This window comes from Canis lupus, chromosome 20 (genome assembly GCF_048164855.1).
Source record: "Canis lupus baileyi chromosome 20, mCanLup2.hap1, whole genome shotgun sequence".
In the NCBI taxonomy this organism is placed as follows: Eukaryota; Metazoa; Chordata; class Mammalia; order Carnivora; family Canidae; genus Canis; species Canis lupus.
In genome coordinates this window covers 10360417-10388349 of record NC_132857.1, presented here as the reverse complement: position 1 = coordinate 10388349, position 27933 = coordinate 10360417, and the positions used below count along the sequence as shown (strand labels likewise).

General features: G+C 34.5%; 1 pseudogene; it reads right to left on the bottom strand.

Moving 5' to 3' along the window:
* Nucleotides 1–166: 166 nt before the first annotated feature.
* LOC140611581 (3-hydroxyisobutyrate dehydrogenase, mitochondrial-like) lies at nt 167–26252 on the bottom strand (annotated as a pseudogene).
* Between the last annotated feature and the right edge of the window lie 1681 nt (nt 26253–27933).

Here is a 27933-nt window from a genome sequence, read left to right as displayed (position 1 = left end):
AGATTAAAAAAAAAAAACAGTGAAAAATTCTAGAGTTTACTGGGACCTAGACAATCAACAGCAGACAAGTGACCTTTGATTAAACCCATTTACTTGGGTAGCGAGCTAAAAGGAGGCTTCAAGATAGAGTTTGATATCCAACAGTGTTCACAGCCAAAGGGCAAACTCAAAAGGCCTCCTCCTCTCATAGAAATTGGAAGATTCAGGAAAAGTCTTTCTCTGAGTAACCCTTTGCACACATCATCCTATAGACCTGGGCTTGACTGTCCAGAAGGATTAGGTGCAGGTGGCAGCCTTGTGCTAACCCCAGATTCTTAGCCATGAGTGTTGCTCCAAATCTACCTAATAGTTACTAGCAGATGGAATTCCATCCATCATCCCAGGCACAGGGTTGTGTCACTTGACCAACACCATCCTGAGCTCATATTTAGGATTTTAGCGAACAGTTTTGAGTCAAGCCCTACCCGGATTTCAAGATCCGTAGCTTTAGCAGGTCCAGTCATACTGGTAGTGAACATCATGTTGTTGCAGATCTTTGCAGCCTACATGGTCCCTACAGCTCCATATTAAACCACATTGGAGCACATGCACCCCAGTGACTCTCTTGCACAGCAACAAATTTATCTTCTACTTCTCTCACCATAAACGAGTTTCCCAAATGGACCAGCTCCCACACCATCAGAAACAGGGATATCCATGAAAATGCTCCCATTTTCTCCATTTCTTTGGCCAACTCTTTTGAACCTGTAGGATCCATAGTGCTAAAATCTATTAATAGCCTTCTTCTTCTTGTTCTTCTTCTTGTTCTTCTTCTTGTTCTTCTTGTTCTTGTTCTTGTTCTTGTTCTCGTTCTTGTTCTTGTTCTTCTTCTTCTTTGAATTTCATTTGCTCAGAGTAAGCTTCTCTTGCATTGATACTGGCAGGCAACATTGTAATAATGTCAGCTTTTTCAGCTAATCTGCTAGGGAAGACTACCGTTCACTGCCATCTGGATACTGCCTGTAGCATCAGGGAACCCATCATAAATAATGAATAGATAGAATGAGATTTTTTTAAAGATTTTATTTATTTATTTGAGAGGGATAACAAGAGAGTGTGACAGAGAGCACAAGTGGCATGGAGAAGCAGCCTCCCCACTGAGCAGGGAGCCCAAGGCTGGGATAGATCCCAGGACCCCTGGATCATGACCTGAGGGGAGGGCCAACACTTACCAGACTGAGCCACCCTGACACCTCAGCCATGAGGTTTTTTTTTTTTTTTTTTTTTTTTTTTTTTGCCATTAAATAACCCATGTTGCCCTGTCCAATGAATCCAACTGGAGTCTTAGAAGCCATTGACCTAGAACACAGAGCTGCCAGGCGCTGCCTGTAGGGTGGGGATGCTCCAATACCAGACTCTGGAGGCTGCTCCATAAAGCACAGCGATTTTGAGGTTAGCATGTCCTCCCAGCCTCACCTCCCCTTTGTGACTTTCAGACTCTGCCTCCTGGCTTGCCCACTGACTGCTTGCATAAGCTATTAAAAGCAAAGCCTACTCACATCATTGTTGTGTAGATTAAATTTGGCAAAGCTACTTTTAATCTACAAACTGCTATATCAGTATATGATATATATTATGTTACATGTTGTATATAATATACAATAATATAGAATGTTTTATTATTATTTATGACTTCATTAGAGTGAAGTCTAACTTGTTTAATATTCATCATTTTGAAACAAGAATAAATTATGACATGTGAATTGATAAAATTTCAATTTATATTCTTATCCCAAGCTGTTTGCTTCCTGTCTCTACTGTGAACTTTTTCTAGTGTTTGGAGAGTTTCTTAGTAGCAACTTTGGGGATAGAGTATTATTTGATCATTTTAAATTATATTTTTAGAAGGAAATAAACCCTCTCTGGGTTTAAGATAATATAAAAATCAAAATCAATAGAGAATATATTAGTCTGGGATTGGTTTTGAAAGTTCTCATATGGATCAGGGGGTCAGAGCACTGAATTGAGTCTCCTCTCCTTAATGGGTTTTCCCTTATATTATTTAAAGTACTCAAAGAGAATTAATCCTTGTTGTGGAGAACATTAAAGGAATAGATCAATTTTTCCCTCAAAGGAGTTTTCAAATAACCCATATGACCTTTGCCTTTTTGATTGTTCAAATCCTAAGATATCTTAGTATGTCTCTTGAGATTTCTTTTTTTTCTTCTTCTTTTTCAATATTTGTGTGAGGCGTTGGTTTTTGCCTGGGGCAAGAACCTGATAGAGGAGAAATAGGAATGTTTTAAAAGCACAAGAATCTAATATGCATTTTTTAAATCAAACCTTTAAAAAGGTATTTTTTCCTTAAAGAAAGATGAATCTAGGGAGAAAATTTGAAGGACTTGAAAATTGCAAAAATTAAACTATAAGTATTTCAAAAAAATGTCTGTCTGTATTCAAGTCTCTATTTGACTACAACAATGACCACTTTCCCTATTTCCCTGAAGAAAAATTTCCTCAATTTTGCTTTATTTAATCCAGGAAATATATGTACATTCTTACAAATATGAACATACTCCTGCTGAAATCACTTTTCTAGCACTCATAAAGAGATACATTATTTCATTAAATCATCTGTCTAGGTGCTTTTTCCATATTAAGAAAAAAAATCCTCTAGTTGATTGAAACTTGGCCAAGCCTATCTATCCTCCTTTCAGAAAGATCACTAAGGAATTTAATGTCATATTTTTTATTCCCAATCATAATTGAAGAGGTAATCTGTTACTGAGTTTGATATCCTTTAATTTCTTTTTTTAAGATTTTATTTATTTATTCATGAGAGACACACAGAGAGAGGTAGAGACTCAGGCAGAGGGAGAAGCAGGCTCCCCGCAGGGAATCCAATGTGGGACTCCATACTAGGACCCCAGGATCATGAGCCAAACACAGATGCTCAACCAACTGAGCCACCCAGGTATTCCCTGGTATTATTTAATTTCCACTCTTATTTTATTTACTTTATATCCATCATGCTAGAGTGGAGAGTTTTGAGGCAATCGAGTACAATTTGAAAAATGACATAGGGTTAACAGAGACTGCAAAAATTTTGAGTGATTCTTCATTAGAGATAACTTTTAAAAAAGAAATAAAGTTATTAAAATGATATAGCCCTTCTCAAAAATTATTTTTAAAATACTATGTTTTTATACTTCCTATTCAAAAAATTCCAAATCTGGGCAGCCCAGGTAGCACAGCGGTTTAGCACTGTCTTCAGCCAAGGGAGTGACCCCAGGGAACTGGGATCGAGTCCCACGTCAGGCTCCCTGCATGGAGCCTGCTTCTCCCTCTGCCTGTGTCTCTGCCCCCCTCCCCTCTCTGTTTCTCTCATGAATAAATAAATAAAATCTTTTTAAAAAATTCAAGTCTAATATGCAAATAGCGGAATTATATTATTTTTACTTAAGATCCAATTCATGAATACCTTTGTGCTAGGAATTACTACTGTACCTATGTCACCTGCAGGACTGCCTGACTCCTAATTGGTAAACTTCCTTCTTTCTTGGAAAAACACACATTATATTCCATTATTATCCTTTTGAAGTCTTTATGATCTGTAGTGACATCCACTTTCACTTCTGATATTGGTCATCTGTGTCTTGTATTTTCTCAATTTGGCCAGAGGCAAATTAATTCTATTAATTGTGTCAGTCTGGGTCCTCCTAAAAGCAAACACCAGATAGGATTTGTTGCTCAAAGGAGTTACTATGGAAATGTCTGAAAATTATAAAAGGGGAGAAGGGGACAGAAATCAGATGGGAAAATTTCCAGACAACAATGCAAATATGACAGCTGTGAAAAGAGGGGAAAATAAAGGAAGAATTGGATGGGGAGACCCTCTGACACAGCATGGTTCTGAGAAAGTTTCGACCATAGCAATGGTTTTCCCCATTAAAGGAATCCTGTGTTAGGAATGGGCCAGGATTAGTACCCTGGCTTTGCCTTTTCTTTGAATGGTTCCAGAGCAGTCGCCTACCAATGGAGCTAAGACATCTGTCAATGATACTCTTCATATCACATTTCTCTTGAAAGGGATCTGAGTAGAACATTTCCATGGGTGTCATAGTCTATAGCTTGCACGAAAAAGATACACATATTCATGTAGTCTTCCATGGATCCTGTCCATCTGTCTTCCAGAGGAGAAGCTGAGTAGAATGAAGTTAGTAAAATAAATTACAGCTCCTATACCAGGTGGTCTTGGAGCCACAGCTCATACCTCATTTTCTAATTCCTACTACATTCTGATCTCCCTTCATCCTCATCTATCATTTTGGCAAATCTTCATGACTTCCCAGATGGCATGACTCAGATTCCTATTCCCCCTAGTCATCATACTGCCTCCTTGGGCGAAGTTACTGTGCATGTTCATTTACCATTATAAACAGGCAAAGGAAAACTAAGAAGCATCTAAGTAGATAACTTGTGTTTTATATTTCTCTTTGATTCCATTCGCAAAACCAGTGCAACCTCCTTCTGTTGATCGGGGCCAATTACTTTTTCTAAGGTAGTGTGATTCTTTTCTTACTTGCTGTTTCTGGAAAACCAGAAGTCCAAACTCTCCTGTAGTGGTGATGTTTTTCAGTTCAAAGAAATCATTGCAGTGTTCTTTGAAAAGAGACCTCTTTGTGGATGAAAATTGCCAACCCCAGGTTTTGGGTCAAGAAGCAAAAAAATCCTCAGCAGGTCATAAAGAGTGATGGCACCTGGGACCACTCTTATTTCCACTGATTAGTACTCTACCTACGGATTCTTCCTATGGGGGAAACAGCTCCATATAGAGTTCTCTGATTTAATGTATATACTGCTTCCTGAAGAACGATATACATTCTCTCAGAGCATTGCTTCTGAATTGTTGCTTTAGCTGAGCTTTCACTAGGCTATTCCACGGCTCACTGAGGCTGATTGTTCTGTAGAGTGCATGGCCATGGAACCACTTCCACACCTCCTTATCTATGAATTTAGTCCTCACTGAATGCTATATTGTGTGGGATTTCATACCTGTGGATCAGGTCTTTTGTCAACACCAATATGCCAGTACTTGCTGAGGTTCTGCAGACAGATTTGAAAACCCATACCCAGAGTAGGTGTCTTTCCCTGGGAGGAAAAACAAAACAAAACAAAACAAAACACCGAGCCTTACAGGATGAAAGGGTCCCAACTTAGTCAATTTACCACCAATGGACTTGCTGATCTTGAGCAATAGAACCATGTCCCAGGACTCAGTTCAGGTTTCTGTCACTGGTGGGTTGGACATTCCGAGGCAACAGTAGCTGGATAGGTAGGTAGATAGGTAAGATAGACAGGCAAACCTTGGTAAGTAGAAGTCTATGTTGTTCAGTTCACATGTAGCTTCTATCTTTGCTACTGTGGCAAGACTATTTACGTGCCCACTGTGTTGTCCTGTGACGGCTAATAACAAAGCAAGGCCAGGGTAGGCTGTTCAAGTCACTTTGGTTGGTTAGTGCCTATGCCATGGTGGATATTTTCTGGTAGGTATAAATGCATCTGTCCACATACCTTAAACCCAAAACCTCTTGTCTCCATTCTTATCATACTGTTCCTTCCAGACCCCAGACCACCCAGTCTGGCCATACGGGGCAAAACTATACATAATATTATTCTGATTCTAACTCTTTCTGGTTCTGTTTCCTCATATAAATAGAAAAGAATAAACACATTGAACAAATGAGCAACTGCATATAATGTACTGGGGTCTTATTAATCTGCTCTAGCAACTATGCAGCTTCTAGTAGAGGAGCTGCAATTAGGGCCACAGTTTGGTTGAGTTTGCAGTAGTCTACAGTATTCCCTAAAATTCATTGGGTTGAATTTAATTTTAGATGTAAAAATGTAGGGATCACCAACCCTGTATCCTTTATCCTTCAGCTCCTTAATGGTAGCACTAATCTCTGGCATTTTCTTAATCCTGGGATGGATATATATATATATATATATATAGAGAGAGAGAGAGAGAGAGAGCAAGATCCCATAGGTATAATATATATAGATAAATATTTGTATTATATATAAAATAATTTATATATTTTACTAAATATTTATTTATTTAAAGACTTTTTTTTTTTTTCTTTTAGAGAGAGAGGGAGTGAGAATGGGGGATTGGAGAGGCAGAGAGAAAATCTCAAGCAGACTCCATGCTGAACTTTGAGCTTGATGAGTAGATCAAGCTTACCACCCTGAAATCATGACCTGAGGCAAAACCAAGGGTTGGATGCTTAACCAACTGAGCCACCCAGGTAGCTCTTTATTAAATATTTATATTACTTACTATTTTGAATAGGTGGGCAATATCAGGGGTTTCCATTTGTCTTCCCTCCCCCATGTTATCTTTTATCCAATATGTGAAGGACCCCATGTGGTTGTTACTCTATTTCTACCAAGCCCAATGATAGATTCAGAGAATAGGGAAACGACCACTGGGTGGGTCTGAAAACCTTGTGGAGCCACTGTAAGCTGAACTCTAGTCAGCACTTCATTTATTACATGGCCTCAATAAGCCCTCCCTCTAAAAGTGGGGCCGTGATGATACTTCAGTTCTCCTGGTTTTAATGTCAACTAGTATTTATGCCCTTTAGCCATCAAAATGTTGGGGTATGCCTTTCCCCAGGGTGTAGTCACCTGGTAAATGACCATTAGTCCTTCTCAGGGGAAACTAGGGAAACAATACAAGATGTAATACTGGAGAAACATTCTGATTATAATACAGTAAATAATTACAGTAAATAATTATTGTGGGGGCTCCAGGGACCCTACAACCATTTTAGCCAATGGGTTCCAAATCAAAAAACAGTTTTGTTTTGTTTTGTTTTGTTTTTTAATAAAGCAAATCCTCTGGCATTCTCTGCTGGGAAGTATATTTTTTTTTCTTTAAGATTTTTATTTATTTGTTTGAGAGAGAGAAAGAAAGAGAAAGAGAGAGAGAATGAAAGCACAAGAAGGGGGATGGGAGGAGGGACAGCCAAGCAGCCAGCCCAATACCGCCTTGGTCCTAGAGGTCTGTGAATTGATTAAGAGATGTTTGTTTGTTTGTTTGTTTGTTTGTTTGTTTAATCAGGGCAATCGCTCTTAATTTCCTGCTCGTCCATTTTTCCCTTGTGATTGGAAATTCCAGTATGTCCATTTTCCTCAGCTTTTCCCAAACCCTTGCCTTTATCTCCTGCCAAAGTGATGTCCAGTCCTATCACTTTATCTCCTGCCAAAGTGACGTCCAGTCCTATCAGTCAGCGTGAACCACTGCATTTTCCAGGTTTCTAAGAACTACCCCAGCAAGGAGTACATCCCATCACTCAGAGTCCTGACAGCAACCTGAGACATGACTCCTGAGTAAGAATTTCTTATTTATCATCTAATCTTATATTTAGCCCTCTGGATCAATCATTCTCATGTTCAACCCCAAGAATACATCTTGGACTCCTACCAGTAGATGGTAGCTAATTCTTGTAGCTCCACCAAGGGGTAAAATTTCTTTTCTCCCTTATCAGACTCAGCATATTCCAGTGGGTTATCCTGGGTTCTAACCATTCTTATTGTCAAATAAGCCAGGAGAGGAGGTAAAAGTTTCCTAAGGGACAACTGTTGCTATCTAGAAGAGAAGGAGGGATAGTTCTAACTATGGAGGGAAGGGCTTCCTCTAAAAGTCTCATTGTTCAAGGAAATCTTACAAAACCAAAATCTTTGGAGACATCTACCTAAGTATCCCCGCTCTATATTTCAAGCTGTCTACTTTCTCTCTCATAGCCCTGACCTTAGCATTAAAGACCTGACCAATCAGAGTACTTTAATGTTTCTAGATCTCTACACTTGTATCAGATCTTCAGTGATCTTTGGAATTGTATCTGCTTTTTCACTGAGGGAGATAAGGCCCACTTTATAGGATGCCAAAGAAATCCTCTGGGCCTCACACTTTTATTATTTGTTTAGTGCACCTCATTTCTCATTGCAGAGGGTGCCAGTTAGGACTGTACTATTTGTGTAAGCACTGCTTTTCCTGCATCTTTTAAATGCCTGAATCACTGCATCAGAGAGGGTGTTCCCTTCCACCAGTACATTTCTCCAAGTCAAAAGTTCTGAAATCTTCAGCAATCAGACCATCAGTGCCAGAAACTCTCAATATTACAAATAAAATTTTGTATGGGTCCTCCTTGCCAGCCAGCCAGAGAGAGAGCCAAGTCCCAAACTTCTCTTACCTCTCATTTTCTTGCGGGACTGACGGTATTGCCAAAGCTGAGTGGGAATAACTACGCAAAAGATTTATTGAGGGGAATGGTCATGAAAGATAAAACAAGAGGGAGCAGGAGAAGTTATTTAACTTTTAAAGTTTATTAAAAACAGATATATGGTCCCCACATGATCTATATTGGTAATATAACATTTGCTCTTGAAAGAGTAATTATTATGCTCTTGTTAGATGCAGTGTTCTATAAATATCAGCTAAGTTACTTGACAGTGCTTAAATTTTCTATCTTACTGATTTTATTTTTGTTTTTCTGTAAACTACTTAGAGAAGAATGTTAAAATCCTACCTATTATTAAAAGCTTGTTCATTCCTCTCTTTAATTTTGTCCATTTTGCTTCATGTGTTCTAAAGTTCTGTTTTAGAAACATACACAATTTATGTTTGGTAGCTATTGAAATACAGTGTGAAACTAATAATGATTTTAAGAGACAAGGTTGTTTTGATATCGCAAAAAAAAATATTTTAGTAGTTTACATTCTCATTATTAAAACAGTTAGACACTGACCTTCTTTATTACTTTCAGGGAGAGGATATTTCCTGTCTATAGCACAATGTTTGATGTCTAATATATCATCCCTGTGAACTATCAGGATTACTATTGTAACATTTACAAATCTTACATTTTTGACCTTTTAAGCTAACTTAGATTTTTGCCTAGGGGCCTATAGAATAAATGTTAAGTATAGGTTTATGCAAATATGCACATTAGTTGGCAAGTTAAATGTTAAAATGATGCTTTGAGGGTGGAAAAAGACAAAATCTAAGAAAATATGATAAAATTTATCAAGCTTATAAAGTTGGATGTATTTACTTTAGTTTTGTTATTTTTTTCAGAGTTAACCTGAGAATTATTATCATGTGAATAAATATAGATGATCAATATCAGCAAATGTTAATACCTTAGAATACTTACTTTTATTAAGTTTGTGCTCAGTTTTTAAATGAAGAATGTATATTCTTCAATAGCAATGTTAACTTTTATTTTACATCTAAAGAAATAAAGCAATAGGTAATATTTTGGAATATTACTTCCATGCAGTAATTCAGTACATCAAGCAAATATCAAAGCTAAAGACTTCCTTTTCACAGCAACATTTTACATTGCAACTTGGAAGAGGGAACAATGTTCAAAAAATTATACTTTCATCATAGTTTCATAGAAAAAAAAGTTTAATATTCAAATAATTGAAGAAATAAATATCAACTAGAATAATAAAATACTAGTTATTTTTTGCATTCCTAAGTACATTTTGGAATTTTTCCTGTAAATAATTATGAAGAATACCAATAAAAATATTTCAAACTTTTGAGAACATTAGTGCTCAATGAGTTTTATTTATTCTCTTTTAAATGCTTGTCTAATTTTTTCTCTACCGAAAATCAGTAGATGTTTGGATGTTTTATTACAGGGAATATCCAAACAGAAGAGGAAAAGTGATGTTTGACTGGATTGGAGGCATATTTAGATCAAGAGAAATTAAGTTCTTCATATGTTGTCCTCACAACTCCCTCTGAAAAACTTAAATTCCACTAAAAAAAAAAAAAGTGTATGGCTCTCATGGTATATAAATAGTAGCCAGTTTGATTTTTCTTTGTATTACAGTGGAAACTAAAACCTATAATATCGCCAACAGGAATATGGGAAAACTACATCTTAGCATATGAACAACAGTGTTTTTCTCATCAAAGAAGTAATAGGGTAGCATTCATGCTTCATTTGGAATAAAAGTAAAGTATTAAGACAAAGAGATTTATTCTATGAATTAGGTGGCAGAGAGTTCTCTCTGAGCTAAAAATAAACCTTAAATTCTTGGGAGATAATTTGGTGAGAAGAGTTTTGCATAAAAAAGTAGTATTCTTTTGGCATTTGAAATAGTATTATTTGCTAAATTTATAAGTATGCCATGAATGAGAGTAATAGATATTTCTCTCCTAATATGCAGTATATATAATCTCTTCATATTTCATTTCCTTCATAACTAAATTAAGCAACAGAATGTTTTACATTGGAAATAAATAGAATTATTCTGGTTTTGTTGTTGTTGTTATTGAATACCTCAAAGTTACTAAAATTGAGTTATTTTTAGAAATGAATTTAATTTCCAGTACTAAAAGCTTTGGGAAAGGCTGCTTTCTGGAAAAATCTATTGTTTTTTATCCTAAGTTGTTTTTATCTTGTCAACTATAGTCCATAGTTAATTTTCCCAACTCTGGACTAGTCATTGTTTGAATTAAGAATGCTGGTGAATAATCTCAATTGCAGTGCCAGTTAATAAGTCATTTCTTGCTGAAGTAGACCATGTAAGGCTTAAAATCTTGTCTTTAGCATGATACATTATCATAAGGTCATATTCACCTTTTAAAAGATTGATGGCACTACTCTGAAAGACACTAGTGGAGTTAGGTTTAGTTTTATGGCCAAACATTCTGATGTGACTTTCACCCAATCAAACACAGACACAGAGAGAAATGACTTAGAAATGATATAATGGAAAGACATTTCAAATTTGTGACCTAAAACAGTCACTGTGATGCTACTTATGTCATATTTCATGTTAGAGGAGTTATATGTAAAATCGGTTGGCTCTACAAAAATCATAAATGTATCAAAGATATAATATTCTGATCTATGTTATTCAATTAAGCTTAGCAAGGACTACCTTTCCATTTTCATGACAAAATAAATCAAATAAATGGTATGTGGGAGTGCCTGCTTGGTCGATTTCTGCTACAAGTTTATTTGAATCTTTGTTAGTTTTAGAGAGCTCCTTTAGTTGAAAAAGCACCTTTTACAATCATGAACTAATCAGTATCCCTCTTATTTTTATAATTTTAAATTTTGAAAAGGATTATCTGGAAAAATAATATCACTTTTAATAATCATGATAGAAATTCTATTATGTGGAAGTATTAATAAGTGAAAAAGCTGAGATAGCATCTTTTTATTAAAATAGCTTACCCCCGTCTGCAACTTTAATATATTCTTTTCTCCTTGCCATGATTGAAGTTGGCAGTATTAAGACCAATTGTGCATAGGGCCAGCCGAATTAGTGACAGGAGGCAATTAGATTTGACCAGATCAACTAGAAATTTTCATAAATTTTTGTCAGTTTATAATAATGAATAAACCTGTGTGAGCATTCAAAGAAAAATGTTGACACAAGAAAAATATTTACATTTTAATATGCTGGAAATTCCCAATGAAATTATTCAAGCCTCGTTTCATCTCTTATATTTATTTTTGTATGGGAGACTGAAAAAGCTCCACAAACTAAAAATGCCTGTTGATGTCTCCTGAGAATAGGGACTAGTGATTTCTGACTTTGCTGTGGCATTCGTGTGTTGACAGACTTTATCCTGTTGCTTTCTTTTCAGATTAATTTTTTACCCAAGTAGAATATACTTTTTAAATGTGCAAGTTAAATAATGGAGAAATGCAAATACTGTATATATATGATTTTTTTCTTCCACATACATTCTCAAACTCCACAATTTTAAAAAATAGTTTATTTAAATTCAATTTGCCAACAGATAGTATAACACCCAGTGCTCATCCCATCAAGTGCCCCCTTCAGTGCCCATCATCCAGTCATCCCATCCTCCATCCCTCCTCCCTTTCCACAACCCTTTGTTTCCCAGAGTTAGGAGTCTCTCATGATTTGTTTTCCTCTCTGATTTTTCCCCACTCAGTTTTCCTCCTTCCCTTATGGTCCCTTTCACTATTTCTTATATTCTACATATGAGTGAAACCATATGATGATTGTCTTTGTTCGATTGACTTATTTCACTCAGCATAATACCCTCCAGTTCCATCCACATGGAAGCAAATGATAGGTGTTCATCCTTTCTGCTGGCTGAGGAATATCCCATTGTATATATAGACCACATCTTCTTTATCCATTTATCTGTCAAAGGACATCATGGCTTCTTTCATAGTTTGGCTCTTGTGGACATTGTTATTATGAACATGGGGGTCCAACTCCACAATTTTTTATACCTTATGGGCACATAGAGTATTTTTCAATACGAAATTTTTGAATGAGTAGACTGACCAAGGAATCCTTGATGCCTCTTCTCTTTAATCGTATGCCTAATCCATTAGTCAGTTCTGTTGTTCTACTTTTAAAATATTTCTCGACAAAAATTTTAGCATCACTAAAATTTACCACTAGCACCGATTCAAAGCTATCATTCACTTTTGACAGGACAGCTCAATACCTATCATCTGGTTTTCTGGCTTCCTGCTTACCAGCCTCTCTTTTTATTTTATTTTTCAATTTTTTGGAGACTTATTTATTTATTTGAGAGGGAAAGAGAGAGAGCATGGGGGAGGGGCAAAGAGAGAGGGAAAGAATCTCAAGCAGACTTCACACTGACTGTGGAGCTGGACACGGGGCTCCATCTCACAACCCTGAGATCATGACTTGAGCTGAAATAAAAAATCACACACCTAACTGAGCCACTCAGGTGTGCCCCCAACCTCACTAACTGCAAATAGAATTATGTTATCATTCAATGGTCTCCATCCTTCTCTGCCTCCACCTAGAAGCAGGACTCAGAATCCTTATTTTGTTCTACAAATCTTATAACCTGAATCCTGGCTCACCTTCGACCTTTTTTCTTGCCAATCTCCCTCTCTACTCCCTTGTTTTTTGTGCACCGCCTCTATGTTTCTTGAACACATCAAGTACACTCCCACATCTAGGCCTCCACAATTACCGTCCCGTTTACCTGAAGCTTTCTTCATACTGATTTCAGCTCATTTACCATCTGTGCTCAAAAAACTTTTCCTGAACATACTATCTAAAATGCCAAGCCTAGTCACTTTTGATTCTTTTAGGTTATTTTTTTAAACGTTGTAACTGATATTTCTTTATATGTGTATCTACTTATCTGATAATTTTCTATCTCCTCTTTGATGGAGACATTTTTATTATTTTCTCTGTTCTCTGTCATCCCAGTTTCCCTAGCACCCAGACAGTACCCAAAACATAGTGAGTTCTCATAAAAAGTCAGTGAACTGAATGAATATGAATGACTAAGATGAGAAATGGTTCAAAGACTTCTGAAAATTGAAATGTATTGAATAATGTTTTGAATCATTTAGGGATGATATTTCAAAGAGTATAGTCAGTATTAATCAAGAATATTACAGGGACTTCAATTTCGGTGAGTCCTTGTTATTCACACCAAATTTGAACACTTAATATTTTATTGCCAATGTGTTTAACTCTGAATTGAAAGGTGTTTTCACAAAATCATGAACCGCAACATCCCGTTAAGAATGGTAAACTCAATATTGTTCTCTTATATTTAGTAATGAAGCATTAGTATTTTCAGTAATTTAATCCTAATAATACATAAGTTTAAGGATACGTGTTGTTCCTTGGAGCTACTCAGAACGGAAGTAAGTGTATTCACCACCGTCTTATAACTGTTAGAATTCTGTGCACTGCATTTAAAAGTGTAGGAAACAATAATGTAAATTAAAGCAAATACCTAAAATGGTGAAAAACATAAATTAGTAACTAGACATGTGAAATTAATGTTGTCATACCAAATTGTTAGATAATACATTTTGTATGATAATCTTCTGCTCATTTAAGTATGAACATTTCCTAGAAAAATAAAAGTAAAATTCTTACCAGTTCTGATTAAATAACTTCCCTACTTTAAGTTTTTTTTATGTATTTTTTGTATAAAAGCACCTCTGGAATTCTTTACATTTTTATTTAAAAATTAACATATCCTGAAAAACTAAAAGAAAAACATTTGGTGTATTGCTGTAGATATGTTTTATTTTGTTTTAGTTTTTTTATCTTTTATTTATGTTTTATTTTATTTTGCTTGTAGATATGTTTTATTTTTATTTTATGTTTATTATACATAAAACATTTACTACATTGATAAAGGATTACAGTGATAAACTATTCCATTGTTTTACATGATACACTTAAGATAATCCTTGAATATTCATTTCATACCTATGGTTACCATTTCCAGATAATTCTGTGATCATCTAAATTCTCCAGTTCCTTCAATACTCTGACCAGTTTTTTTTTTAATCAAGCATAAGAATGATTTAACATCTCTAATCAGCACTCACAGGTAAACAAATATTGAAACTATATTTTATATTTTGTAACTGACTGGTTACTAAGTCAGGTAACTATGCTAGTGAGAGTGATATTAGCCTGTTGGTCTTCCATGACCACATATGAATAGTTAAATTTTCTACAAGGCCCAGAATAGAGAATTTATTTATAATTACTTAGTTATTGATCAGTTATGGAATCAGGGGTTTTTAATAACTTTGACATATTGCCAGTTACTAATTACTAACGATTTAGGTAATAATGATACAAGGCTAGTATTTTAAATTATGCATTTCTGGATTTCCCATTTTAGACAATAAAACAATAGACCTACAGGGACACTGTTTTTTGACAAAATTTGAAATGAATGCCGTCATCACACTTAATTTTAATGTGTTTACATGAGTAATAAAATTAACAAGACATATTATACTCCGTTTGTATTTAGTAAATATGGGACCAGTCAAGATGATAAATAAATTCTGCATTATTTTCCAAGGATTTTTATTTTCACTACAAAATTGATAGGAAAGACAAATACTCCTTTATTCTTATTTAACAAAAAGGTTTCCTTTTTCTGCTCATTCAGTTTTTTTTTTATTGAACAGCATTTAAAATGATATTTAAGAGTATATCACCATGTAACGAAAAATTGGGAAACAATGAAACATTTTGTTTTTCAGTTTGAATTCTACTCAAATCAGGATCAATTGCCTAACTTCATTAGATTTAAAATGTAAAAAGTACAATATCACTGTCCATAAAAGGAATAAATATTTCAAGTTTTTGGATAAATATTTAAAAGCATCTATGGAGACACATATTCAGTATCAGAATTATTGGAATATTTGCTCAAAGTAAATGGAAAGGCTTTTAAAATATGATATGTATTTAAAATATGGTATATGTAAATATATATAAGCCCCTACAGACATATGGCTCCTTAGAAATATTTATATTTATATTATATACTCATTTAATTTTGAAGAGAAAAATTGGTTTATTGTATCTATATGACTATAGTCAATGATTTACAGAAATGTACTTGCCCTCTGACCTCAGGAAGCTTGCAAATTAATGGGGAAAAAGACAAATAATCTTTAACAAACGCATGGTTACAAAATTACAAATTATCTGCTCTGAAACAAAGCTAAAAGTGTTATAAGACATTACAATAGTAGATCTAAATTTATATGGAGTCAGGAAAGGCATTTTCAAGGAAGTAACATTTTGTTTTTTGAAAGAGATTGATGGGGTAGGAGCCAGAAGGAATATCAGGAAGGAGCATATATGGAAACTGTGAGTGTGGCTGTGGAGGAAAGGCAGAGAGAAAAAGAAAAAGTTTGAGGAAAAAAGAGGAAGAAGATCTGTGAGGCTGCAGTGTAAACACTGAGAAAGAGGGAAAGAAGGACACTAGATAAAGTTAAAGAGGTCAAAAAGATCAGATAATGCAAAGTTTCCCAGGGGAGAATACTCCAGTGTGGGAACATCCAGTAAAGAGATTGAAGCCAGGACACAATTTTACTGGCATAGAAGTAAGCGAGGACAAATGAGGATAATTTTCAGGATGTTTGAGACTATGACAAAAGCCCAGGAGACATGATGGGGGTTCAGAATAGAGTGTTGGTAGGGAACATGGAGGGAAGTAGAAGTAGTAAGGATATCTGTGTGTGTGCATTTAGAGAGTTAATTTCATCTGTTCATCTATATTCCACTGATCTAAAAGATGACTATGTAGAGTTAGATCAACTAAAAGATGGAAGAAAAAACAAATATGGTTTTCAAGGGAATTTGGAATGACATTAAGATGCCTACCTGCTTTAGGTGGACCACAGATTATCAGCTTTCAAGCAGTCAATTCATTAAGTAAAGACTTCTTAATTATAAAATTCACCCTGTATATAAAGTAAAACCAAACTGCTTTTTTTTCAGGTGTATGATTAAAGATAGTAAGATCTAGCAGGGTCTAATCAGAATTTTTCCTGGAATATTCAGATGACTAAACCAAATAAACCAAATACACTGAGGAATGGGAAAGTAACAAAAGTCATACCTATATTCCTGTGTGTGTATGAGTGTGTGTGTGTGTGTGTGTGTGTGACAAAGAGAAAGAGAGATGGAAAGAGTAATTGATAATGCCCTTTATTTAATTATTGTAGTAGTCACACAAATATTAAAGAAGTTTAATAAGATACCCAGCTCATATTTTGTCACTAACTGTTATAAGAATGCTGAAAGCCTACAGAAGGAAATAAAGTTGAATATTGTTTTAAATGTGAAATGATGTTCTGAACATTGCAAGTACAAAGTAAATGAGTGATATTAAACAGGTCACCTGTAGACATTAAAAGATTTCCTTTTGCAAGATTAACTCGATTAACTCATCAATACATTATAAATAGAGTTAACTGGATTATTTCTAAGGAACAAACAAGGAGATAAACACTTTAGGATCAATACAGGTAATTAAACCTGTTACATGTTACAGTCATTAGTTTCATAGTTTAGCAGATGACAGAAACTTCTATTGGAACCAAATCGAATGTGCCTGTTAGTAACCATGAGTAATAATAAAGTACACGGCTATGTAACAGAAACAAATGAAGTGGAAAGTAAAATAATAGAGGAACATGACAAGTTAATTTTTTTTTTGTTTTTGCTGTGCAATGTTCTTGGAATAGAGAACATCATAAACAAAAATTTACTTTTATATCTGCTAATTTCATGGACAGAAACATAATGAATAGATCAGATAACCTGCTTTATAAAGTTTTTTGTATTCTCTTATCAAACATCAGACTCCGTAGCTCTCATGTAGCAAGTGTTTTACTCATATTATGTGAAATGATTAGGACAACCACAAATTATCCATTTTAAACTGGGTATTTTTTGAAACTCTCTTTTATATTTCCTTTTATGTAATAAAGAGGTTATTTATTCACTTACTAAAAATATGGAACTCTCTTCCTGAAAATATGCCTATCTGGATATTTAACTTCTAAACTGCTTGTTATTGATCTATTTCATGCAACTTTAACTATTGAAGGGAGTTAGTAATAATTATAATAAAAAATTGAACAAACCAATAGAGCCATTGAAATAAATGGTCAGGAAACATGTGGGAGACTGTAAATGCAACAGTAGAATCTGGTATGCAAAGAAATATAACTAATGAAGCAAACATAAAAAGCTTTAATAGTAATGTAATAACTTTATTTTAACATTTGTAAAGATTATAAATAGTCAAAATGGTATCTATCTATTAAACAGAAATGGAAAAAATAAACAGAAATGGATGCTGTGAAGAAGAAATCATGCCTGTTCTTTTATACTTTAAATTTATTCATAACCCAATTTATTCTGAAGGGAATTAACATGAGTTGGTTTTGTGTTTTCCTATAACCCTTTACCTATTACCTCCCCTGTCATACAGAACTCTCCTGACTTTGCAGTGATAGTCAGGTATGTGAGCTCATGTCTCCACTACACTGCAAGCTCTTTGAGGGCACATCAGTAGTGTTGTCTCTGCATCTCCTACCATATCTGGATAGGGGTTTATGATATGCACAAATAGGAAGAAGAGGTGTCTCTTTAGCTGTCTTATCTAAGAGTTCTCAAAAATGTTCCAAGTCAAGGGATAAAAAAAAAAAAAACCTACGGTAGAGCTGAGGTCAAGAGCCAAGAAATACTAGGTCATGTGTCAACTTCAATCTCCAGTATCAGCATACATAGGTGGTAAAGATGGCATGGAAGTAGAAAAAGACAATAAGAATGAAGGAAAAATCAAGGTGAGAATAGGAAGGTCAGCAAGCCAAATCCCATTCCTTGGCAGCCTTTATATACTGCTAGGGCAGATAGTATGCTGTAAGGTACCACAAGAGACCACAGCCAGTTCCTGACTCCTAACAAGTATTCATCAGTATTAGATAAGCTGGGAAAGAATATTCATAGTCTACCATTTTTTAGTTTTAAAACTAAAATAATATCCCTCCCCTTGACAAAATATATTAAGTTAAATAAGAAAAAAGGACCTTAATTAATGTCAAACTTGTGAATTGGAAGATGGTTAAGAAAATTTTCCAGCACATAGAGTTAAAGATAGATAAGAAGCAGAAATGACAAGTTAAGAGGAAGAGTGGAAATATCCATCAGTTCCAATACTTATTGGACTAATAGGAGTTTCAGATGGAGATACAGAAAAGCCAGAGATGACATTCATCAGTCATCCAGTTCACAAATACGTGTGCCTACTTTCTTCCCTTCAATGAATTGTGTCAGTGATAATAAGGGAGACCCCTTCCCTAGAGAAAGAAGATGGACAATAATCACAGAAAAATAAGTTAGATCATTCAGATATATATAAGTATTAAATTAGAAGATAAAATCTGTAATATGATAGAGAAAGATAGTGTTTGGAATGGTGTAGCTGGAATTACTTAATACAAGACAGTCAACATTGTGAACGGCATTGGAAAAAAAAACTACACACATACACACACACACACACATATATCTCATGATGTGGCTGGAATTATTTAATATAAGACAGTCAATATGGTGAATGATATTGGAATTAAATATATATATATGACTATGTATTATTTTATCTATCTTTCTATAGATAGAAAGGAGGATTCTCATGTGAAATCTAAAACAGCATATATAAGAAGCTCTCTAAAAGGAATGAGATTGGCATGTTTGGGAGAATGAGAAACAGTGGTCTGAGCATGTCAGGTCATTACAGAATGAGGTGAAGTCAAAAATGATGGACAGAACCTTATCAAATGGGAACTTTTGGCCTGGCCTACAGAAGGTAGTATCTTATTTGGGTTGCAATGAGAAGTCTTAGGAGGATATGGGTTGTATGCTTTAAAAAGTTTCAATTCTGCTTCATAAAAGTCATTTTCCTTGGTAGATAGAAATGCTATCATAGCTTTAAGTGGGAAAAACTGAATAGGATCAGTTTGACTGCTGTTGAGCTAGTTGAACTAAGAGACGATGATGGTGGCAAGTAAGAGCTGCCAATGGGCCCTACAGAGATGGCTTCCAGAGGCCTGGGAGATTCTTAGGTTATCCCTACCACCTATCACTGGAGAGTCAGGTCTACGAAAATGCACCACTTTTTGGTTGCCTTATTTATTTATTTAGTTAGTTAGTTAGTTAGTTAGTTAGTTGTCTTATTTAATTGGTCATCAGTTGGCACAAATTATTTTGATTGCACAGATTCTATTTTAGTTTACACTTACAAATTGCAATTTTTCTAGCATATATATGTAAACATTTGGCCTGAATTTTACACAGCAAAAAATATTTCAGTGAAAATTTAAAGGTTAGATAGTTTTCTCATTAAATTTTTGCTCAGAAACAGAAGTTAGAAAATACAAAATGAGCCTTGGAGTATGGAATGGTACATTAATCATCAACTGGATATTTTTAAATGGAAAATTTTAATACCATTACCCAACCAATTTAAAGTAATTTCTACTTCTATTATAAGGAGATTTCTTTGAATCTGTATACATCATGAATAACTTTAGATTAATAAAATTTTATAATTTTGGCTAATGTCATCTGTCATTAAAGTGAACAAAGAAGTGCACTGAATTGTGTATAAAAGATTAATAAATTGTATTACTTTTAAATATCATTACTAGAGAACCTGAGAAAAATATGCAATTCTTTGGAGCCCATGCATGACCAGTAGCTAATTTTTCAAGTTTATTGTGTCAGAGTTGTGCTTTCTGGATTTCAGAAGCAATTAGTTTGAAACAAATGTTTGCTGAATTGCATTAAGTTTGGGTGAAAGTTTTTAAAGAGTATTTTGAAGACCAAGAACAAGAAGAAATTCAACTTCTCACTTGATATATACATTGCTTTTCAAAAAGAAAGTTAAAATCCTAGTATAAAATACCTCTTTATTTCTGATTAATCCAAATTTATGCCTTAGTTCAGGGAATATCCCATCCTCTCCTCTTTTCAGATAATACTGAAGTATGCCTTTGTTCAGGGAATTATTAGTGAAAATGCCAGTGTATCTACTCTACGAAAGGGGTACAAAATACAGTGACCCAAATAACCAAAAATATATTCTGTCGCCATTTATCATAAGAAGGGAAGGAAGGTCATTACTTGGCACAGTGACCACCTTTCTCAGTATGTGACTTCAGTTTTGGAGACCAATGAACTCAGTACCTTTTTCTCTCTCAAATATTTTTGCATATCTATTTAATTTTAAAAAAATTTTCAATTGATTCTCAGTGTTTGTCCTTGTATTTTAGGGATGAAATTGTAGGCTGAACAGACCAGGACTGAGATAAAAAATTAAAAATTTAGCATTCTTCAGCTACAATAGTGCTATAACTTGCAGTGAAGAACACTCATGCAACTATGTGAGAAATTCCCAAATAATTGTTGATAAATACTGGATTTTTCTAACAAGTTACATGCCTTACTATTTTTACATAACTTATTCAGAGGTGGCTAGCTGTATTTATATTAACCGTAGATATTTCTATTAAAGTATTTGTTATGCAATATATCCTCCTCATAAATGGATCAAATGCAGATTTACTATAAATTAAGCACTAAAATTTCAATATGTTTAAGTGCTTAATACAGAGTTAAATGCTCTTAAAATGTCAAATGATCTATATATTCTTAGATATGTGTGTGTATTCCAGTTGCTCATACATGTATAAGCATCCATGTATATTCTTCACTATTATTCTATAGAAATAGTATGTTCTTATTAAGTAACAGTTAAAAGTACAGAAATAAGATAAAAAAGATAATGGTCTTTTTCATGTGTCTCTTTTCCCCAATCCCGATTCGAAAGTCATCTTCAGAAATCTTTGCAAACAACAGTACGTATGTATATACAATACTTTTACACATCTTTAAATATGTTTCTGGTTATGTATATAAACCACATGGCTTTTCTTTGTCATTTCCTATAATGGAAGTCATACTCTTGTATTTTTATGAAATATTTAAAAAAATTTAAGGTGCCTTGGATGCCTTTTATTTTCATTCACATAATTTCATTTTTTGATTAATTATTTAGAAATGTCTTTAAACTAGCAATTATTGCACATGGTAAAGGAAAATAAATGAGCCATGTAAACCTTAAACAATATATAACCTTCGCTTGAATTACTATTGACAGTTTTCTATATTTCCAGTGTAAGATAGTATTGCATTGCATTTTAACTTGATTTTTATTTTATTCAAAAATATAACAGAATAACTCCTTATTCTTTATAAGACTGATGAAATATGTCATTAAGTGGAATATTGTTTTTTAAACAACCCACTGTAATAGGAGTGCGTATTTTTCCATTTTTTTTCCTGTAACTACAAATGGTATTTTAATGAACATGTCTATATACAGATAGCCATATTTTAAATGTATTTATGTGGTTAACTTAAAGGCTTTTTAAACTTGAGTTTTTAGCAATATCACAGAATTTTTAGATGGACTTCACTTGATACAGTAAAATCTAAATCCTCCTTTATAGATAAGGAAACTCTGGTTTTCCAATATCGTATGGTAATATCACTGCCACCAAAAAATGTATTTTTTTCCTGTGGAATTACTTCTATATTTTTCTGCTTTATAAATGCACATTTGTTGATTGGGAGATGAACTTAAGACCTCTGACAATCCAACATCATGCCAAGTTAAACTTGCTTCATATTTAGAGCAGTGATTTTGCTCTGCAGATTTTTCTAAGTTTTCCAATTCTGAAATTATAAACTCCCTTCAATCCTAATGATTGTGCCCTCATCAATCCTTATCTTTCTAGACAGATTTATTTTCCTGATTTCATTTATTACATTGAATTACTTTTATTATTATTATTTTTGTTGTTCATCTTCCTCTTCCTTCACATGGAGTACAAATGTCAAGATGTCATGAGGAAACTGGTATTTGTCTTTTATGCACAGGGATAGCTCTAGCATTTAGAATGAAATTTATTGAACAAATTCTTTTCTGCCTTTTTTACTGATACAAGAAGCATTTTACTTTCATTTGTCACAAATGTTATTATATGCCATATCATGTACACATTATTATTATTTTTAGATGCTTTCTTCAGAGTTCTATGGCTACCTGCCCTAAAAGGAACAGATTTGATATATATGTACAGTTTGTTCTTTTCGTTTTTTTGTTTTTCTCTGCTGGGCAATTAGAGGGCGATCTCGGGTCAAAAATCTTTTATTTTCAGGCTTGGGGCATTTTCATTTATTATGAGTACTTGTTCCCATTCTATATTTCCTTTTACTTCTATTTATTTGCTTTCTAAGAGACCATATTTTGCCTTTTGCGCTTTTACTTCCTTCTCTTACCTTTTCTTTCATTCTGTCTATACCTTTGTCTTTTGGCTTTCTAACCTGGGAGGTTTCCCCAGTGCTGTATTATTATTTTTGCTATAATTATATTTTAATTACCAAGAATTTTACCTTGTCTTTTGAATATTTATTTTTTGTAGCTCTCCTTCTTATGTTTTGGATACAGTATTTTCTCTGATCTGAAAATATTGAGTAGAATTTTCCTCAATCATTGTTATTTCCTGAATTGTTACTGTTTCATCCACAGTTAATTTTGGTTTTCTTTGTACTTTCATTCTTTCTCTTTCTTCAGTTGTTTCATGATCCTTGATTGTTTGTTTATATTTATGAATTAATGAGAAGACTGGTTAATATAGACAGTTGGGGGGCACCTGGGTGGCTTAGTTTGCTAAGTGTCTGCTGGGGTACTGAGATTGAACCCCAAAGTGGGCTCCCTGCTCAGAGGGGAGTCTGCTTCTCCCTCTCCCTCTGCCTCTCCCCCTTGCTCATACTTTCTCTCTTACTCACTTTCTCTTTCCCAAATAAGTAAAATCTTAAAATATAGATAGATTATGGACGATAGATAGATAGTAGATAGATGACACATAGATAGTAGATAGATTAGATAGATAGGTAGATAGATGATAGATAGATGATAGATAGTAGAGAGTTGGGAGGCATTTCTTCTCTTTTGGGTAGGTTTGCTTCTCTTTCAGATTCCTCTGCATGGGATGTGAGTGCTCTATACATAAGTGAGAGGTTTTAGCAGACAGGATTCACCTTAGTGCACACGTTCCCTGTCATCTAACACTTACACCATGCTCGGAGAGGTTTTATCACTTACTCTAACACTCTACTGAGAGTTTTAGCTAAACTCTGGTAACTTTTTAGAATGCAAAATTTGTTTTTACTTGGGAGACAGCAACACTTCTGCTTTTCTCTCTGAATGTGTAGTGATGATGGTGACATAGGGTATTTGGCCCTGTTGTTCCAAATGTGATTAGCTTGATTATTATCCTACCTCTCATCATCACCCTGAATGCACACTGTCCAAGTGTGGGCCTTTCTGAAAACCTTACAGTTTTCAACCATAGCTGCCTCCTCCCTTTCCCTACATATGCTCCTTTGCTACATCATTCTCAACACCTAGAGATGCTCTTAGCTCAGTTATTGTGGTTTTGTTGGGGCTATATCTACTCCATTTTGAATACGCTGCTCCACATCCAATGAAATTTTGGAAGAGAAGGTCAACATATGTATGCCTAAGCATCATCTTACATGGAACACATGGAATCTCTTTTACATCTTGCCTTAATGTTTTTTTTTTCTTAAAATACTTGATCAGACAACTAACATTTCAAATCTATTTTCAAATGGTTGAAATTGTAAATATTAATCAAAGACAATATGACAAATGAGATCTTTTCCCCTCAGATTTAGAGGTATACAGCATAGGGTTTTCTATATAATTCTTTCTGAATATTAAAATCTACTACAATTTTATGTATGCCCATTTTAAATCTAAATGGTCAATAGTTTCTTCTACTTCTCATACTTTTAGCATGATTCTGATATTGCTAACTGTAATGAAAATATAGTCGTCTATTTATTAGCATTATTTTTAAATAATTCCTGGTAGTTTTAATTATTTCACACTTGCATTTTAGGTAAAATTAGCATTATTTTTAAATAACTCCTGATAGTTTTAATTATTTCACACTATTACATTTTAGGTAAAATTATCAGCTTACATGCATCTGAACAAAAAATGCTAGTGTCTTATAGACTATGGAACCATATTAGTTATACAGTGGGTTCTTGGAGCAGCATGGGGGTGAGGGATTCCCCTAAGACAGTCCATGAACAACTGCTGTAACAAACTCAAGGAACATTGAGCTTCTGTTTTTCACTTTTAGCATCTCACCACACTTATTTTGCATTGTTGATCTCTATAGCGAACAGGGTCTACTTTTACTTTTTTTTTCCCATCGAGAAGAGATTTGATAATAATTTATTTTCTAAAGTCCATTGTCTTTTATAGTCGTGGTGATTTTTCTGTGGGCCTGGCTATTAGAAATTGCTGGGAACTAGGTGAAAACATTGTGCTTGATGTTGTTTCCACAGATTTTATGCTTCATTTGTTCTGTAGAAAAATGAACACAAGCTTTTCAAATAGCCGTATCTTGCTCAAATGTGTTTTTAGGACCTAACTCTACAGCTCTCCAGTACTTTGGCCTACCATCAAGAGTAGTGCTGTGAACAGCAATTCCATAATATAGTATTGCTTTTGTTATTTTATGACAATCTGCAGGCACTCAGGAGCACTAGATCGGCAATTCATATAATCCTACCACATAATGCAAATTTCCTTGAACTCCAAGGTAGCATTTGTCTTAGTAGTAACATGAAGGTGAACGTGGAGTGCTGTGGAAAAACCAGTGATTTATGATCCATGGGAATGACTCTGCCCCACTGGCTGGTTAAGTGTGGGGCTTTAACAGCTATAAAGCATAAATCTACTGTCTATGAGGCTGCTCTGTTTTATTAGTATTTTTCTAACTTGAGAATTTTCCTGTTGGGGATAGAACCACCTTGTCTCATCATTTATTACTCATGATTAGAGCTTTTGGTACAGCACGGGTCTGCATATGGCGGTATTAGAATTTCTTAGTTGTACAAGGGATGACTTGCATCCATCCTCTCAGGCTCTCTGGTTCTCTTCTTTATGGTTAAGGAAGGAGGCTCGTGGTAAAGGGAAGTAGATCAGTAGAGATTCAGGGATGCAGAGTCCAATTCTGAGAAACTGGGGTGGTGGTGGGGAAATGCAAAGAAAAACAGGTATCTGACAACAAGAGAAAACAAATCAAACCTTTCAAAGATGACAGAGGAAGAGCAAAGAGTGAGAAAGGAATGCTAGGATAATTGTTCTTAAAGGTAGGAACAAAAGAGAACAAAGGGAAGAGAGAGGAGCTCTCTGAAACACTGACTTTGAGGAACAGGAGTTGAGTCCTTTCCTGCATACAGTTAATGTTTTTGCCTAGCTGATCATTTTTACTCCTGATTTTTTTTTCTTACACTCGTGTCTATTACTGGCAATTTCTTTATGCAATCACACATCTTTATGTCATCAAAGAAGAAAGCATATTTCTTGTCTGGATAACCTTTCGCTTAACAAACAAATGATGCGTATGCGTGTGTGTTTGTGCAACTGTCATGTAGGTACTAACAGTTTTCAAATTGACATTGTGAGTCTTGTAGAGTCTTAGGCAGAGATGTTATATCTTAGAGATTGCCATATGTGACCCCACAGTCTCTGTTAGCACAGAAATAACCTCCTCCAGCGGGCCAATCACAAGGTGGTTGTCAGTAGTTAATCCCAGAGTGGGACCGATGGTCACTTTCAGCAGGTTTAGTGGTTTTCTTTGTGTGTATTTTGGGATGCCAGCAGTCCTTGGTAGAAAAGTTGTCTTACAGGAGTCTGGTGGCCTGTGTTCTTCGTCAGCTTCATGACTTATTCGTTCTGTGACTTGGAGCATGTCCCTTTATTATCTTAGCCTGTTTTTATCCCCCAGTCTGGAAAGGACAAATAATGCCTCCCCTATTGCCACCTAGTGCTGTTATGAGGACAAATAGATATTATATCCAAAAGCATACAAGACTACTCGATACCAGAGAAACATAAAGATTCATCCTCAGAGTGTGGGAGACTATTACGTGTGTGCATATTTCTATCTTCTTTAGATTTTACATAATAAGCAGGAGGTTTTTCTGTGGTTACAGTATTCTATAGGAGGATTTCTACTAGATTCTTCCCTATTTTTAAAACTTTACAATAATATTTCAGGATAGGTTTACTTTGTAACAAATCCCTGACTGCTATCAAATTATTCCAATATAGCATGCAAATAATAACCTTGTCATGTGAAAATATAGAATATGTTTCTATATTTTCTCACTAATAAATAGCTCAAGGAGTAAACGATTTGAGTCATCATTTGCCATGCTCTGACATAAATTTTCTCTCTTTTTTTTTAGCAGTAATAAGAATTGTCTACTTACAGTGGGGTTTTCATTACTAAGGAAGTGATACAAACATAAAATATATCAGTAATACAGTTAATGTCTGTCTGGAAGTCTCCATTAGATAACTTTCCAATTTAATACTACAGGCAAGGCTTGAATGTAATTCAGTGATGGCAAAATTAAATTTGAATTATGATTATTGATCTTAGATTACATGTTTCAGTTTTTAATTTAAAAATATGATTAGATTGAATCATTCAATTAAACATAATCCCAACCAGTGACATAAGGCATATATACTAGATAACATCTTACTATTATTTTAGTATACTGTGCTACCATGTTTTAAAATTGCAGGAACATAGCTTAGGAGTTTGAGAAAAATATCTGTTAATTAAGTGAAAGTTTGTTATATGTCGTGTTTTAAATGTTGAAAAGTTTAGAAAAGACTTAAACAATGACAGTAAATCACTCAGTAAGTCTACCATGAGAAAAAAAAGGAAACATTATAAAATAAAATATGCAACTATAATGATTATATGATTATAATACTATTGACAGAAAGTGTCTTCCAGAAATAATTATGAAGCCTGAAAGGGCACAGGTCGTATGCATTATTTACATCATCTAGGTGATTTATATAAATGCAGATATGTAAGTTGCCATATAACTGAGATCAGTATGAATTTTTATTTTTCTGAATTCATCTCAGTTTTACTAACAATAAGAATCACTTCGAAAAACAGATCTGTTTCACTGATTAGTTGATTTGATTGAAAAAGAATTTCTGCTTTACTCAAACCAATCAGTACCAAACATGTATCCTGGGGATCTGGGGTCACATGCAGCTATGACTGAAGAATGAAAAGGTTACTTGCTTGTTACGTGCGTTAGTACCTGGCTAACATTCAAAGTTCACACAGCAGACACCAGGTTGAAGTATTTATTTTCTCTACAGAAACAACAACTTTTCGGAACTAAAGCCCAGTGGAAAAAAGTTTAAAATCAAAACGATTTTATAGGCATTTTTTTTTTCCATACGCTATTCCTAAACTAATCATCCAACCTAATCACTTGAAACCCTGGAAGGATTTCTTTATTGTCTATGAATATAGACACAAATATAGAATCACTTTATTGTCTATGAATCTTTTGTTGAGGAGCATTTCCAGGTCAAAAATCTGAATGCTTTGG